This window comes from Melanotaenia boesemani, chromosome 2 (genome assembly GCF_017639745.1).
Source record: "Melanotaenia boesemani isolate fMelBoe1 chromosome 2, fMelBoe1.pri, whole genome shotgun sequence".
NCBI classification, from domain to species: Eukaryota; Metazoa; Chordata; class Actinopteri; order Atheriniformes; family Melanotaeniidae; genus Melanotaenia; species Melanotaenia boesemani.
In genome coordinates this window covers 21,673,370-21,691,428 of record NC_055683.1, presented here as the reverse complement: position 1 = coordinate 21,691,428, position 18,059 = coordinate 21,673,370, and positions in this window count along the sequence as shown.

Below are 18,059 nucleotides of genomic sequence, written 5' to 3'. Positions count from 1 at the left end.
AAAAACTCCAGTTTCTGTTGTGTCTTTAAAATCTCATCTGACAGGTATTTACCGTATAGCATTTCAGGGCTGAATTCAATTGACAACTCAGAACCATCATTCATTAGGAGCCAAGTGTGTGGTGAATTAATTAAGTCAGTTGAGCCTACTATGTCGTGGTCTCAGAGCTCTGAGATCAACCAAATATAATAGTACTATTGGCTCTTGTCATTAACTACTTAATAGCTACAGAAGCTTCCAAACATCTGGCTGAACTCCAGTCTAACATCATTGTCATCGTTCTCCTCTTTTATGCACATTAAGGTCCACATCAGTCCATGTTGTTTTCACGCAAACACAAACAAGCAGGAAGAAAGTTGCACTACAGGTCTCTACCACTATAACATCCATCACCTCTTGAGATAAAACCCAATAGACACTGTTATAGATTCTCTGAATTATGGCTCATGCAGTTCAATGGTATTCTGATGAAGTAGATTACACAGCAACCAGGCAGCAGCCTTGCTCAGGAGGTGGTCGTTATTTAGGTCTCTCAGGCCTGTGTTCCATACTGATTACCTCTCCGTTTTCCCCCAGTACAGCACTGATATGTGATTGCAATTGATTGGAGACTGCTCATCATTCCTCCTGGGGCAACATCAGGAGTCATGGCACAAATAAAAGCAGGTGGATGGAAAATGAAGCAATGTGTAGAGGCTACATGGGTGTAATAAAAGAAGAAAATAATGTAGGGCATAGAGTTTGATAAGTAACCCTAATACATTTCTCTGTAATCTGAGTTGGTGTGGCCAGGGATCAATGGGACCAATGGGTGACATGTGTGAGAACTGAAGAGGGTTTTCGCATTGACTCCAGTAAAAGCTAATTTACTACAAGTGATAAACAGGAATCCATTTACATCTAGCCAGTGTGATGCTCTGCCATTTTAAAGAAACCAGATGAAACACTAATCAATCATACAGGCTAAATAACTGTAGAACTTAACAAGTTTATATGAACTTGCTAAGTGTGCATAAAGAACTACTAGAAATGATCAAGCCTCCAAACTGAAGCATTTTTGCAAAGACTCGTTTTGGTTTAGGATCTCTAACCACTTATGTTCAGAAAATTGCTGCAGCTTTACAGATTGCACTTACATTCTGCATGCAGATCGTGCTCAAGCACACAGTCAGCATATCTTAACCATCTGCTCTATACATGTGGAGCTCGTGACCCACTGAAGCGCTTTTTGATCAGCACAATTCGCTGCCCATGGTGCTGAAGCACCGCAGTCCACTTTCCTCTGCATTTTTAACACGCAAATATGTGTCGGACGCACAAGGCTCTCTCTGTCTGCTGGCACTGATATAAACAACATAGTGACAGATACATTTAAAAATGTTGCTCTCTGTTGCTACGCGTTATCTGCTGCCTGGCAGTCCACAATGTGTGGGCGTAGGAATCTATGTGGTCCATCGGTCAGCGGTCGGACACTGTTGCTGTTGCTGGCATGAGATTCCTCCCCTTCTCTCCCTCGCTTTCTCTCTTTCTTTCACACACACATACACACACAGCTGCAAACCCGCATTTACTTAGTAACTCATGCATGCAGGAGAACTGAAGGCAGCTTACACCCAAAGCCCTCACTGCAGGTAAAGTGTGGCGCTTGTCGTGCGACAGAGTAGACAACATTGATGAGAAGCTGGGCCATTTACCCTAGAAAAACAAAAGCTAGAGCCCACACGCGCACGCATGCATCACCAGTTTTTTATCCCCCCGCGTGATTCCTCCCTCGATACTAAATCCCTTCTCGCACATCTGTCCATGGCGCGTACGCTGCCTGGCCATCATATCTCGCCAGAATCAAGCGTAAATACCAGCCTGGTTTCATATGACACTTGATTTAATCACTTCTGGTGAGCGTTCAGAGCCGAACCTGCAAGAATAAGCGCGTTGTAAAAATCAAATGCCATACACTATTTTACTACCGCAAGTCAGCGAAAAGAAAAGAAGACGCAAAACACTATCAGAAGTCAATGCGAAGCACTGCCAGAAAATATAAAACATGCTTTTATGCCCTCGTAAAATCAGACCTACAAGGCTCTGTTGCACGAAGAGCGTTGAAGTCTGTAGGGCAGGTGCGTTCTGCATGTGATGTGTCGTACCGAGACTCCATACAAAAAATAAGAAAAAAAAAAAGAAAAAAAACAATATAGAAATGCATTTAAAAGGAAAACAAACATATTTTTTTTCTGCACAGTACCTTTACTTATTTCTCTTCCAAACGATGCGTCCACTGGCTGGAGCAAAGAGAGAGATTGCTTTCTTTTTTTCATCCAGCGTCGCAGGCTCAGCACCACGGCGGGAGAGGATGACAGAGAGAGAGAGAAAGAGGGAGAGCGAAAGAGAGAGAGAGAGAGCGAGAGAGGGAGGGAGGTTGAGGTTGCATGGACCTCTGCGTAGAGAAATATAGTTTAACTGCAGCAAGCATCCGCCTCTCCAACTGCTTTCTTTTCTAGCAAAGAGAAAAGCAGATTGCCTTTGGTAACAGGTGTTGTGTTATAAATAGGAAATAGTTCTGATACACAGAGTACAACATTAAGAGGACATATGCCGACTTCATGCTTAAATATGTTAAATGCGAGGTTGACAAAAAACAAGCCTGCTATACATTGAGGATTATTTTTAACTCTATAAAGACCAGACATCTCCCTATTAGGCATTATTAAATTAATCTGATTAACCTTTGTAAACCTTGACTGATACCAAAAGAAATGGGCAAATTCAGAGAAACAAGAAGAAGGGACTAAAAATATGCAGAACATGCCTTGTAGTATGAACCATTGGGGCAGATGTTACTTATTCATTATTTTAACATGCATGCTAAAAGCAACAGCCTGGATAAGCAAATTGCAATGAATTCTAGTATTTTTCTTTTCAGAATAAGCAAGATTAATTCATCAAGAAATAGTTCCAAGAATACATTGAAATGGGTCTGGTTGCACTGCAGTCAAAAGTTTGGACACACTTTCCAATTACACATGATGGGTAAGTAAGTGTGTCCAAACATGTGAATGGTAGTTAGTCATTATGTAGCCTGTAAAAAAAAAATATATATATAGGTGCTTTTCAGTTAAGCAATACAAATTACAAGTACAAAATTACAGGCCCATTTCCAAACTGCATTTTCTCTCAAAAGTGCTGGAAAAGATCATGTATACTCAACTGTGGGCCTTTCTAAAGGAGCGCAATATTCTAGAGATATTTCAGTCAAGTTTTAAATCTCTACATAGTGCGGTTATCAGGTCTTCTGAGATTTTTTAATTGTATTTTATTAGCTACTGACTCTGAAGACTGTGTTGTTCTTTTACTTCTTGATTTATCTGCAGCTTTTGATGCTGTGGATAATTAAATTTTGATATGTGGCCTTGAGCATTAGGTGAGCATTATATGCACAGCTCTACAGTGGTTCAGGTCTTGCCTTCCTGATAGAACATTTTGTTTCAGCCATGGTGATGCTGTGTCCTCTTCTGCCTTTTCCTTATATGGGGTCCCACAAGGTTCAGTTTTAGGCCCTCTACTCTTTTCTCTATAGTTGCTTCCACTAGGTTCCGTACTCAGGAAACACAGTATTCCATTTCACTGTTATACAGATGATAGCCAGATTTATATGACACAAACAAAGAACAACCCTTAAGGTCCATTTATGCTCCCTCATGTGGGTAAATAACGATGCTCATTTCAAACATTGTCATGCCTCGCCATCCTCATACTTCCATGCATGTTTTGCATTGCCATTGTTGTTAAGTCAATTCCTTCACTAGCGGGCAGTTCTGAGTTCACTCCCGTTAGTTTCAGACACCAATTGGCAGCGGTCATACATCGCTAGTGGTTTCCAACCTCCCAACACGCCCTAAACATTCAAACATTCTAAACAATTGCTATTTTTGTTGTCCTCATCTTCATTCTTCTTCTGCTTTCTTGTTCCCTTTCTGATCCTCTTCTTGTTTTCTGGTTTGTTTATTTTTCCCTGCTCGTATAGGTCAGCTATTCTGCTCATCACTGCCCCCACGATTTCCGGTGGTATTTCTCCGTCTGCTGTGCCAAGTGAGCGATAGCTAAGCTCCCTGAAAACGGACCAAATTACATGTGTACGAGTGTGTGAACATAACTGTCCGTCTGCGTATCCTTCTTAAGCGTCAAGCACAAATGGGCCTTTATTCTGACAGACTACTGCTTCAAGATCTTCATGACATGAAGGTGTGGACAGCCTGTAATTTTAATTAAATTTCAGCTAACAAAACTGAGGTTATGGTTTTTGGTGGTACAACTGGGTCCTCCCCTGTTGATCTGGGGTATTTGACCCAGTACAACAAGCTTGTCATCAAAAACCTCGGTGTTAAAATGGATTCTGATTTTAAGCTTGACAGCCATGATGCCTTTATAACCACTCGGCTGGACTACTTGTAATGGATTGTATTTGGGAGTTAGTGGGTCTTTCATTGCTTGCTTTCAAATGGTGCAAAACGCTGCTGCGCATCTTTTAACTGTCACACATGAACATGAACACATTTCTCCGACTTTAGCGTTACTCCATTGACTGACTGTTTATTTTAGAATCCAGTTTAAAATAATTTTATTTGTTTTCAAATCTCTATGGTCTTGCACCACCCTACCTCGCTGAGATCCTTCATCCTTATGCACCTTCAGCTGCTCCTAAAAAGCATAAGCTCTGAGGGGATCGGGTCTTTGCTGTTCCTGGTCCCAGTTTGTGGAACGATTTGTCTGTCAGGCGTCCAACTTGCCTGATTTTAAGTCACTTCTTAAAACTCACATGTTTTCTTTGGTTTTTTAACACTCTTGAGATTTTGACATTTTGCTTCGGTTTTTAATATTTTAACTTGTCTTATTTATTTGATTTTTATTGTTTTGCTTGATTTTATTCATTGTGCTTTTAGTCTTCTGTACAGCACTTTGGTCCTCAGTGGTTGTTTTTTAAAGTTTTTTATAAATAAAGTTGGAATGGACTGGATTGGATTGGACTGAAATGTCTTTTGTCTAAACAAATTATGCAATGTTTTCACTGTGGACAAACCTAGCTGATACACATTCAGGAGTAAAAGTACAGTAAAAGTCAGACACTGTGCAGGATTTTTTTTTTTTAAATAATAATCCTTTCTATTCATGTCCATCTGAATGATGTGAGTTTGGACCTTGCGTATGGCAGAGGGCAGTGCATCTTCAGTGAGCTGATTGGTTTGATTGGAGAAAATCCAGAGTTTGGCAGAGGTTTGCTCAGACATGTTGCATGACAAGCATCTTTTTAAAATCACTTTTTGTCTTATTAGGGTCAACTGAACATGGCATAGCCACAGAGGTTTATTGTAACAGAGGATAACGTGTGTAGGGCAGACAGAATCTGTATTTGCATCCAAATTACGAGGATAGGATTTTGCCCTGAATTTATCCCACCAGCTATCTTGTAAAAGGTCTGGATAACAGACTTGCACATGGGATAAGAGAACGAGTAAAAATGCAAATAATTAAGCCAAGTGAATTATTGTGCTGATGAAGTTTGCTGCTTCCTGTTGCTTTCGCCAGCCTGTACATATAATGTATTATATGTCTACTATAAGTATTTCAGTTGTCAGTTTTGTTAATATTGCCAGCACTGCATGCACAAATATGTGTACTTTTAATGTTATTATTATTATTATTATTATTATTATTATTATTATTATTATTATTATTATTAGATAAGTCACTGAACTCATTCATCATCCTTCTTCTATAAACCACTGCAGCTTTCTGTGCAGCCTCCAGTGTGCAGCCTTGTTCTCTTATGTGAGAACCAACCTCACTCGAACAATCCCCTGCTGTCTGGAACATTCACGAAAGAACAGCCATGGTCAATCGCTGACCTAATACTATGTGTGAGTCTAGGAAGACAAACACACCTTTTACACAGCAGGTACAGGTCGAATGAGGACAGGTTAAAGATGCACAGCTGAGCACCACATAAACTATCCAGAAGCATTGTAAATCTAAAGAGTACGTGGTGTGTATTTTGATAAACAACCATATATGAATACAGTCATTTTGGAATTACTGATCAACCTAATGCACATGTTTTTTGAGCATGAGAGCAAGCTGGAGTACTATGTAATAGTCCATATGGACAGAGGCTTTTTTTTTTCTTCTTTAAAGGGAAGAGGTTTCCATAGATGCAGCACTGAGTTCATTGACACTGGTCTTCGAAAGCATTTCTGAGTCCATGCAGCTATTTCCAAAAGAGAAATTGTGTTTTTAAAGCAGTGCTGATTTAGGGTCTAAAGATCATTGCCATTCACTATTGTTTTTTTGATGCTTTACGATGAAGTTGGCTTGGTTTTCTCAGCAGTTTGTGAATCAAGTCGTGGGAAAATCCAGACATGATACACAGAGTCGGTCCTTGGCATAGGCTGTACATAGGCGAATGCTAAGGGTGCCATGATCCAAGGGGGTGTCACAAACAGAAAAAGACAACTATTTTATTTCATAAGATTTTTTTTTTAAACCAATGCTAATACTAAAATTTGGAAATATATACCCACAGCAACATAACTTCATAACAATAGACTATTTTAGCTAAATAATGGAGATGCATGTTTTGTCTCTGGGTGCCTGGCCGCCTCACTACCTGTCCTCTGTGAGGGTGGGGCACAGGTTGAGAGGCTAGTTGTCTGATCTGACTAGACCTTGTCCCAACACCTGGAGACTGATACTGATACTCAGCAGGATTAAAATCCAAAAAAAGTGTAAAACAGTCCAGCCTTCAGGAGAGGAAAATAAGGAAAGAGGGGGGAAAAGCAAGAGGTACAGTTATGTCAGTGTGATGAGGAGAATTAGATAAAAGCTTTGTGGATCCCATAGTTACTGTAGTTGCAGTGTTAACTTGCTAGCTTACTTCAAACTAGTAGCATTGTTTATAATCAGCTAGAGTCAAGAGTTGACTGACATTTATGTTACTTCCACTTTAAATTCATCAGGGATATTTGGAAAGTTAATTTTGGGCCTGTTTAGGTGTTATTTAAACCTGTTGACTGTGTTTTTTTCTACTGGCATGTGAGTTAAAATGTTATTAATTTTCCATCCCCTTTAATGAATTTGTAAGCCTTTGTTTTATTGTGTCAAAGTTTATGTTCAAAAGTTTAAATATGTCATGTTCTGCAGTTAAAATGTATTATTGTTGATCATTTATACTTTAGCTTTATCATATCATTATACATCCACATCAGTCAAAAGTTTTTACACACTTTCACTTTGGAAGTAAATAGATTTTCATTCTTAGTTTATATTAGTCATTCATTTAGCATACCAAGAATTTTTCTATTTCTATTAAACTGTAACATCCAGTAGTCAAATACACGTTTCCTCTCTTCCGATACACTTTTGAAAAATTTCAATGGCCTCCACCTCCTGCATCGTTTGTTCCTCTCGGTGGGCTTTCTTTTAAAAACAGCAACCATGTTGTTGCAAAACTGCTGTTATAGATGACATTAAAAATTGACTTTGCACGAAGAAAGTCCAACAGAGTAAGTCTTTAAAGCGAGTTAGTTGAAGTGTTGTTTAGGCCTTTATTACAACAATCATGTCGCCAGCTTGCTCTGTTAGAATCCCGGAAAATAGCTGTAAAATCAAGAGGTCTCTGTGTTTTTCTTTGTAAAACTGTGCAATAGTTAATGTGTGTTGTTGTGTCTGCAGTGGTTTAATTCGTATTGTCTCGCTTGTTTTCATGTTCAGTATTTTTATTTTATAATGTAACATGAACATTTTTCTATGTTTATTTAAAATATATTTTATGTTGTGTCCCTTGTTTCTTCAGCTTTATTTATTGCGTTATTTTCTACTTGGAAAAAAAAAGGAAATTGTAAACACATACAAGCAGCTTCTGTGTAAGTGTATAAAGATTGATTGTGGAACTGAATACAAATGGCTGAATTGATACAAGGGGGCACCAGTTAAAATCTAGCCCAGGGCACCAAATTGCCCGGGGCCGGCACTGATGACACAAAAGTAAGGCCCTAATGATGTTTTGTATGTGGAGACAGAAGGAAGGATGATTTCACCCATTTCACATGAAGGAATCGTTGAAGGTGTGATCATGCTCAATTAACACTCCTACCATCCTAATTATTATTATTTATTTTTATGATGCTTTCTTTCTCATATAATTCAGTTCATTTAATTGATCTCATTCAGTCTCTGTCCCTTTTCTCTACCACAGGAGGACTGTTAGCTCCAGAGATGGCTGTGATTCTGAGTCTTATTATTTTCTCATTATCTTTGATCATGGTGTGAAGAAATACCACAATGGCTTGTCTTGGCATGATGCTTGACAAATCAGTTGTCTGTTGCAGGGAGGATGTGTAGTCATGTTTAATGAGCTAGCTCCTGCATGAGATTCCACATGCTTGTACACTACAGGCAAAAAATTAAAGTTACGTGTCTCTGCTGGTAATGGTTCATTTTATTTATTTTTTTATGTTTTTTCTGAATTTTCCAGAAGACAAAGAAGAAATGAAAATTCTCACGTCTATTTCATTGCTATGCATTCAAAGAAAATGAAATCTTCTTTCAGTAAAGTAGTTTGCACTGCATTTGCTCACTTCTGATCATCTAATTTCCCGAGACTGTGTGTCTTAGCTGGAAGAAAATGAGTAGGTCAGAGGAAAGAAAAACAAGACTGGCAGGAAAAATTTGAACAAGTTAAGAAGAAATAAGGTGAAGTGTTTCCTGACTCACCTTCTATTAACTATATCAAAGAACTTTCCTCCCTATCTTTACCCCTGCATATCTGATTCAATTAATAACATTGAGCTAATTAAGGCAGTGCTGTGGTAGCTGGCTTATTCAAAACACCTTTTTTTCTCTCTCTCTCAATAGATCATGGCTTCATGAACCCACTGTCATATCAACTAGTGTCATGATGAGATAAGCTATGATGACACTTTTTTATATGCTTTAATATGAGGATGTTGCAACATATTCTACATTTTATAATTTAAAGCCTTCACTGGCTTTGAGTCCAAATACAGCTTAGACTTTTGATGAGTCCTTCTGAGAAAAACCAAACAAAGACAGTAAAAAAAAGTAGTGGTGAAGAAGTACATTAAAGTACTCGATTACATAAAATTGTTATAGTACAGTTTAGATAGCAACACCTACTTTAAATAAATATTCACAACAGATTGTGATTTCTCCTTTACAGGTCCGAGTTATGGAGTTTGATGTCACAAGAAAGAAAGATTTCATGTGACCCTCTGTGTTGCAGTGTAGGAGAATCAGTCTGTAGTTAAATATGCTCCTCAGGTTGTCCAGCATGTTGTTGAAATGGTGTGAAGGGCTGTCAAATGTAGTCCTTTCCTGCAGCATCCTCCACTCTGACACCAGTCAGAGAGTCCAGCTCCATAGCCACAACATGACTGACTAAGGATAAGTTTATGGAATATGTTGGTGTCAGCCACCTTCAATCTGCTGCACACAATACATAAATGATGGCACCTGCCACCATCCACTTATAAAATAACCCTATCAAATGTTGAAGGACCACAGCTGCCTCAGAAAATAGAAAATGCTCTGGCTCTTTCTTTACAAGTCATCTATGTTTTTGGAGAAAGTCAGTTAATTTTTAATAAATACCCCCAGGTATTCATAATCCAGCAGAGTCCACATTTACTTTGATGGAAATGGAGTCCACTGGTGGACCTGACTACAACTAGATGTTTGGTTTTTGCCATGTTGATCTGCCGATGGTTCCGCTCACAACATGTGGCAAAGTTGCCCACCACTGTTGTGTATTCCTCTTTGGTAGGTGGCAGGTCTCTGTGCAATAGATGAAGTCACTGGTGTAGAGGGAGAAGAAAAGGAGAAAGGACTGTCCCCTGTGGAGCACCAGTGTTGCTGACCACTATGTCTGATACACAGGGCTGCAGGAGCACATACTGTGGTCTGCCAGTCAAGTACTCAACTATCCAGGACACAAGGGGGGAGTCCACCTGCATCAAGTCATCTTCACACCCAGCAGAGCTGAGCTGATTATGCTGACTGCACTGGAGAAGTAAGAAAAACATGACCCTCAAAGAACTGGCTGGTTTTAAACTTAGTTATTCAAACTAACTTCTATTAATCCTTTTTATAAAGGCTTTTTTTACAATCTAAAAAAGGACATGCACATTCATGCTTTTCTTTAGTACAGTCTGGTTCTTCGGCTCTACAACAATAAATATCTGAGTCCTCTTTTTTTTATTTTTGCACAAGAAACTACTACAAGCTACTAGATAAGGTAGTTTGCTCAAAGTTTAAGGAAAATCTGAACAATTGAAGCCCATCCAGTTAAGAAAAGATTGATTTCTGTGGCTTGGAAATTTATTTTTTTATTTAAAAAAAAAAAAAAAAAAAAAAAAAAAAAAAAGAGTTTAACAATTTTTCAAGCCACAAAATCTCATTCATGTTTTCAAATTACTTTCCAAAAGATTAAATAAAATTTGTGACATAACCAGGTGTTGAGTAAGTTTACATGGACAGGATCAAATGAAAATCCAAGGGACATCTGTCAATATTTCATTGTAAAAACATGTTTGATGATTCATTTCTGAACATCAGATAATAGTGAGTACAAAGATAGCGTATATATAACTATAATGATCTTGGAGACATCACTCTTTCTTATCAAGTTTATAAAGTAAAATTAATTGTCTTGCTGCGTCTCCGCCCAGCTTCAGATATGTTTTGGTTAAGTCAGTAGTATTACTTTCGAATAATGGTGAAAGCATTTCTTTTTTTGCAAGGCAGCTCTGTTTCCTCTCAAATGGAGGAGGACAACTGACACCTTGCAGACTGATGAATTATTTCCCAGAATTACAACTGACCAGACTTGTTTCATAAAACTCTGTCAGGACCAGTGATGCCACAGATTACTTGAAAAAGTAATCTGACCACTGATTACTGATTACTTCTTTAAAAAGTAATCTAGTTACTTTACTGATTACTAAGGTTTAGAAGTAACTAAGTTAGATTACTAGTTACTTTATTAGTTAAAACCCCCCAAACAAAAAAATGACAATCGATTTTTTTTCGCATATACTTTACTGAAAGTGCATTAGTTACGAATGGTGACTTTACAATGTTTTGCAACTTGTAACTTTTAATTGTTTTTCACCTTCTATGAACATAGTCAGTCTCTTATTAACTTTGTAAATCATTCAGTGCTTCTTCCCTACCATCATAAGTAAATACATGAGTTCATGTCACGTTCTCCGATAACCGGACTTTAACGTCCACCTCAGTTCCAGAGGCAGCTTGCAAGTTTTGAAAATTACGGGGGGAAAAAAAAACGAAAAAAAAAAAAAAAAAAAGCATAAGACAAATCTGCATTATGTTTTACGTTTACACATGAGAAAATAATGAAATAGTAACGGACTTATTAAAAAAAAAAATCAATTCGGTTTGGAATAGGTTCTGATGAGGGAAGTGGAGAGGCGGACCTCCCATCATGCACCAGGATAATAAGTTTCTATATCATATTTTTTTCTAAAGTCATGTGCAGTGAATGATTTGTGTTTGTCGATTTAAAAAAGGTCAAGTTTCAGCGAAGAAAGGTAACTGCATGCTTACGAGTACATAAAATTTCTGTACCACCGTTAATGAGAAGGTGTGTTGAGTTAGATAAATACACTTTCGTCCACGGCGCTTGATTTCAAATCATATGTGAAAGGAGTGGGGAGTGCCGAAGTAACGCAGGACGAATATGAAGAGTAACGGTAATTTGATTACATTGTAGGACATCCTAACGCGTTAGATTATATTTTGTTAAAATATGTAGTCAGATTACTGTAACGCGTTACTTTGTAACGCGTTACTGGCATCTCTGGTCAGGACTGCCATGATCTTTTAAAAATGGCGAACATAGAGCCAAGCCATCTGCCACAACTTCAAGGACAAGCCAAGCGAGCATTTGATGTAGGGAGGGGTGGGGACAAACTCCATTTGTTTTGATACTTTGTTATGCAGTACTTTGAAAATAATGCATTTAGTTGTGAATTAAGCATTTAAATATTCCTATTTTTGCCAGTAAAGAGACTGGAAAAAAAAGTTTAGTTAAAACTAATAATAAGAATTTGTCCCAGCTTACAGTTTGTTTAAAAATCTGTGAAGAAAAACATTAATTTTCATTTAAGTTGCTTCAGCTCCACTTCTGGTCCAATCACCTTCCTAGCACTCCTGACCTTTGGCTGATGTTTACATGATCTGACAAACTCTGACAAACACCCAACATCTTCTTTTCAAATTGCAGGATTGTTTACCAGACGTGGCATCTCAGCTGACTGGCCTCACGACTTATGCGCTGCAAGTGTGTTTCCATGGTAACCATGTGTAGTATTGAAGAGGAGCTTTGAGAGGGGGAGAGACACTGAAGCTAAGAACTGTAATGTCTTATTATATTTCTCCTCTCTTCGCCCATTATTTCCTCCACAGGTAGCTGTAGCTTTAATATTACATCACAATGGAAGCCAAATTGCATGCAGCGTTTGTTAAAGACTTTTGCTATTGTCCTGGAAATATTAGCATGGATACACACCTCTGTTTCAATCCATTAAGATTATTACCTTTTCTTTTTATCTCCAACTCAGGGTGTTGCCAACATTATTTATAATTTGGAAAAATAAAAAAAATCAGAAACACATCTAATGTTCTATTAGTACATTCAAACATTGCCATTTTCACAGGGAATGTCACCGGACATCACCTGAAACTTAGTCTAAGATTGTTTGCTGCCACATTTACAGGAACATGGCAACCGTTTAGAGGGGAAAATGTGTCAAAATATCAATTTAACTCATGGCACAAAAATCTACATGATGAGGGAAAAGGGTTTTTCGAGTATGAATGTTGGCCATGTCAGCAGTGGCCTCATGCCTGGACAGAGTAGAGGGCAGCATCACTGGATTCAATTGGGATGCAATCAGCACTCAGGCAGACAGAACACAGAGTTCCAGCTGATCCTGACAGATGCTGTGCATCATTAAACAGGAATCAAACACAAACAGTGATCCAAATGCACAGTATGTCTCTCATATATTCACTTATTTGCATTTAAACATGAAATTAAAAAGACATTTCTGAATAATAATAGACAAAACACATTAATGTCTACTTGCCAAATTTAGCTCATTATCCCACGCAAATTAATGTGAACTCCCTTTCTCACATACAATAATTTTTCAGTCTCCTTGCAATTGAATTAATTGTGCACATAGCAAATGATTCGCCTTTTATCTGTTCACTGACTTGCTCCTACGAGGAGAGTCGTTATTCCAGTGGAAGACAACCCAAACACTGTTCGCATATAAGAAGAATCTCTGTCTAATGACTGATTATAGCTTAACCTTTGTTGCTGTTTCTGTTTTTGGTACCAACGCTGCTTAAAATCATCAGTGTATCAATATGCACACAACCACTGGGGGCACCTTTTCCACCAAAAGGAACAGTTTTCCACCAAAAGGAACAGTTAGAGAACTCAAAGCGGCGGTAGGAAGGATATATAGAACTTTACCACCATCTAGTGGCAGCTACTAAAAATTGCCCCAACATCAAACAAGTGCGTCTTATCAAAACTAAATTTTAAGTACAAATTTCCTTCCAAAAACTATTAAGGTAGTCGTAAAACATTGCTGTTAATAGTGTTAATATTGTGATTCATATTATTTGCTACCAATTTGTGTAAAAAACATTTAATTTGTATTTGTTGTACTTACATGTGAATCTGCATAAACACATATATAATCTATATAATTCATATATAATTATAATCATTTTTAGCAAACAAATATATTGATATATTGAGGAGATCTAATAATCTAATAGCATATGTTGTGCTGTATTGAAGATCTGTTTTGTTGTTGCAGGCCTGGCCATTTAAATGTGATTTGGGATAGGTAGGTGTGGCCTAAGGGAGCAGTTGGAGCTGACCTGTGTTATGGTCATTGTTAATTTTAACTGCTTCTCTCAGGTAATTCTAATGTGGTTGTATGGGGTCAGTCTTCCCTCCATTATGTTCTAAAATACAGATGATTAAATAGTGCCATGTTTAAGAAATCTTGACCACTTGCTTTTTCACAGTCACAACCTCTTCTTTGGCCTCTGATAAACAGTCAGTCAGGCCCAATAAGGTTGTAAAAGTCCAAACTGATGCAAAAGGAGCAGATGATTTCTGTGTCAGCATGGCTATCCTTTGCATCATCACAATGAATTAATTTGCTTATATAAAGAAAAAGTTTGATTGAATCAAAACTGATTTGCTTGACACATTTGTCACAGGATATCTTGGAAAATGGCAAAATTTTTATCTTTTAACTTACAGCTTATCTGAGGAAAAAAGTACATGATGCTGTAAAGTTTTCTGGGTGAAGGACGAGTGTTCAGGACAGGATGCAGGATTGTAATAGATGATGAATGGTTTATTCTAGAACTCAAAACAAGGCTGGGCATGACGCGGTTAAAGTAATACTAGAAAAGATTGGTAAATGGTCTGTACTTAACAATGACAAGGATCCACAAAAAAAAAAAAAATGATAAACTGTGACGCTGAAGCCATGTGACATGCAGGCTATGAAACCAGACTGAAACCAAGAGGATCTGACAAGGAGTGACACAAACAGGTGAAAGGAATCTGTAATCAGCCCAGGTGACCTGATGAACCTGAAGCCTGAACAGGAACCCATGACCTAAATACAAGTTGAAAACACAGTAACCTGAGTAACACAAATTCTTAATTTTACTTGAACCCAGAATGACAATCTAAAACATGATCCTAACAACAACATAACAAAACCTGACTATAAAACAAAAACCTTAACATGACATTATAAACCAAGAACCCTAAAGCCATAATATAAGCAAAAGCCTAATACACCCCATGATCCCAAAACAAGGTCTTAATTTAAACATAGGACCCATGATCATGTCAGGACCCACACATATCCCATAATCATGACAGATGCACACTTTCAGTATACAATATATATTCAAGAAGCGCCTGGAGTCTGATGGGATATCACATAAACACAAAGTAATTATTTCAGCTCTGCAGCCCCCATACCACTGTTCTAAACTATATAATTAGGTGTAATATTTATAACTACTGCCCTGTACACACAGAAAAAACATCATATACAAAAAGTCAAAATTTAACCTTTAAAATTCCAATTAGAAACTTGCCATTTAAGTGCCAAACCACAATATATGATGATTACTGTGCAAACACTATTCACAGCTGATTTTGTTTTCTTTATTGTCAGTGTTTTAAATTACATACATGTCTGAAAGTGGTCTCATTATTCATCATTGCCTTTAAATCAAATAAATATAAACATTTCTGAAAGCTCTGTGTTGTTTTGGGTTGGTGTGCATGGCAAGTCATGATGTAAATGACACAATATGTTCAGCTTCAGTTATACCTTAAATTAGTCTTATAAAGACATCAAAAGTGTCTCAGCCCTCATGTAAATGTGATCCAGACAGCAGACAGAAAACTGAGATGTGCATATTTTTACATAGTTTGTTTGACACTGACTGACTGAGGCTGGGAATAGCATGTTTGTGAAAACTCTACACCCAAGCAAATTAGGTGGATAGATGGTCACAATGTTAGTAAGTCTTATAGTCCAGCACAGGGGAAATTTGAAATGTTATTGGTTTGTGATTTACTTAATAGAAGTAAACAGGTATGAAATATAAGTTTAATACAGCTTTCCAACTCAAGTGTACAGAAGACGGTAATTTGTAGCAATTGCAAAATAAAATGCTAAATTTTGCTAATATAATATGCTGCCATGAGCAGAATGCAAGTCATAAAAACTGCTGTATAGTTTTCAATAAGGTTAATAATCAAAATGATCCTGGTGGCATTGGAGACAGGGCAGTACTTTAGAAGTGACTGAAACAAAACATCCTATTAGAGTAATTTGGCATTTGTACTGCCAACTATAATAATAAAAACAACAGACTTTCAAGATGCAGCTACTCATGTTGAACAACAGATTATCTGAATTCATCAAGATTACTTATGATACTTGTTTCCATCATCTCTGTTCCTCAGGTTTATCCAGGTCATCAGAAACTGAAGGTGCATCTTTCTGCTCATGGTAACCAGAAAGTTATTTAGTCTGTCAGGGAGGTTAAAATTGATGTCCAAGGTAAGATTTAATGAAATAGAAATTATGGTTTATAATTCTGAGAGCAATCACACAGCATGTCAAACAGCATACCAGCCATCTCACACCCTCCTCTCGCACTTATTAGACATAGTACAAAAACATAGTTTCATACTAACAGGAATCTATGCAAATCAAGCCTTTACTATAGTAAAGTGTGGTACAGTAATAAAAATGTCTGTTACAAAAACTGGGGGATAACAATCAGTCAGAGTTAGCTTGGTGTCAGTCAGTAAACCAAAGGCTATTTTACTGCTTATGTTTTGGTCGCTGTGCACTGAACCTACATGCATCTTGATTTGTAGTCCACTTCCTGTATTTCCTCTTCTTTGATTCCAATCAGAATTCATTTATGCGTTCACAATAAAACAAAGCAGACTTTCCAAGCAAATGGACTTGGATTTTAATCAAAAGGCCTGGTGTGAATGCACCCTCAGACTCCATAGTGTAGCACTGAATAAGATCCATTTGATCATAAAAGAAGACAACACAGAGGATCAATGCATTAAAAAAAATAAATAAAAATTCAGCATCCTTGAAAAAAAATTCTTTTAGTACATTTTAACACACCCCTTTTTGTCACTTGCCAAATCCTGCTGCGCTTTGAGAACTTACCCATCCCCTGAAAAAATGACTGAGTTTAAAGATTTTCCTACATTTAGATTTTACCTTTAATCCTTAAAATGTCCTTAATTCCATACAAATGTTTGGTAGCCATTTCTCTGAGTAACCTGCACCTTGGAGTTTTTGGACTAGCAAGTGGAGCTGTAGGGCTTCAACAAGTATCCAATACCTTAGAAGCTTAGGGTTAGAGTCCAAATTCAGACACATAAGAATGTATTCAGACCCTCACATAATAGGTGGGTACGTTAAAATTAGTTTTCTTCTAAGGCTTTAAACTATTTTCCATGAATTTCTCTCCTCCAGTGTGCTTTAAATATGCACACAGCTGCCACACAGCTGTTGAAAATCAACTATGTTAAAATTAAAGTTTGTGAGAGTTTTTACCTGGATGTACATTATAGCACAGAAACAACACTGGTCTATCCTTGTCACATTGTTTCATACTGTATATGATTTGGAGATTAAAGGACCAGCACTACACTACAAAAGCAATAAAGTTAACTTGATTTCTCTCTTTTCTGTAGTTCAAACTTTTTCTCTCCCTAAATCTCTCCCCAGATGTTTCTCATCTGTTTTTCTTCATACTGTCTATAAAAGCTCATCAACAGGAAATTGTTGGATTTTCTCTCTGTGTAGTGCCATGAAATGTTTTTTTTTTTTTTTTTTTTTAGTATTGTCACTACATCTATAAGATTTAGATAAATGGTTGGTTTTAGCTCAATCTTTCCATAAGCACCATTTACTATTTCAAAATTAGCAATCTGTTATATGTGTCGTGAGATGAGACAAGGTGAAGTTGACATGAGGTGAAGACCGCCTGTGTTGTTGATCTTTGGGTTCCAGCTACACAGGAAGGTGAAGATGGCTCAAGCAAAGAAGAAAAGTCCAATACTCAAACACACTCTGTTTAACCACTCTAGAAATTGAATTTCTGGATTGTCTGGTGGAGGCTGAGAAATCACACCACATAAAACAGTTTGTTGTGCAATAACTGGAAACCAGTGATAGTAAATACACATTCACATACCTCTGTTATCTGCAGAATGAGGGCAAAAGTGGACAGATGAGAGCAACTGAACACCTTGTAGTTTTCATTAGCATGCAAGCCAACAGCTCTCTGCCCAGCACATGGTGTAGTTTTTTCATTTTTTGTCTGACTTTCTTCCTGCATTTTTGCCTGCTCTGTTCTTTCCTCCTAACACA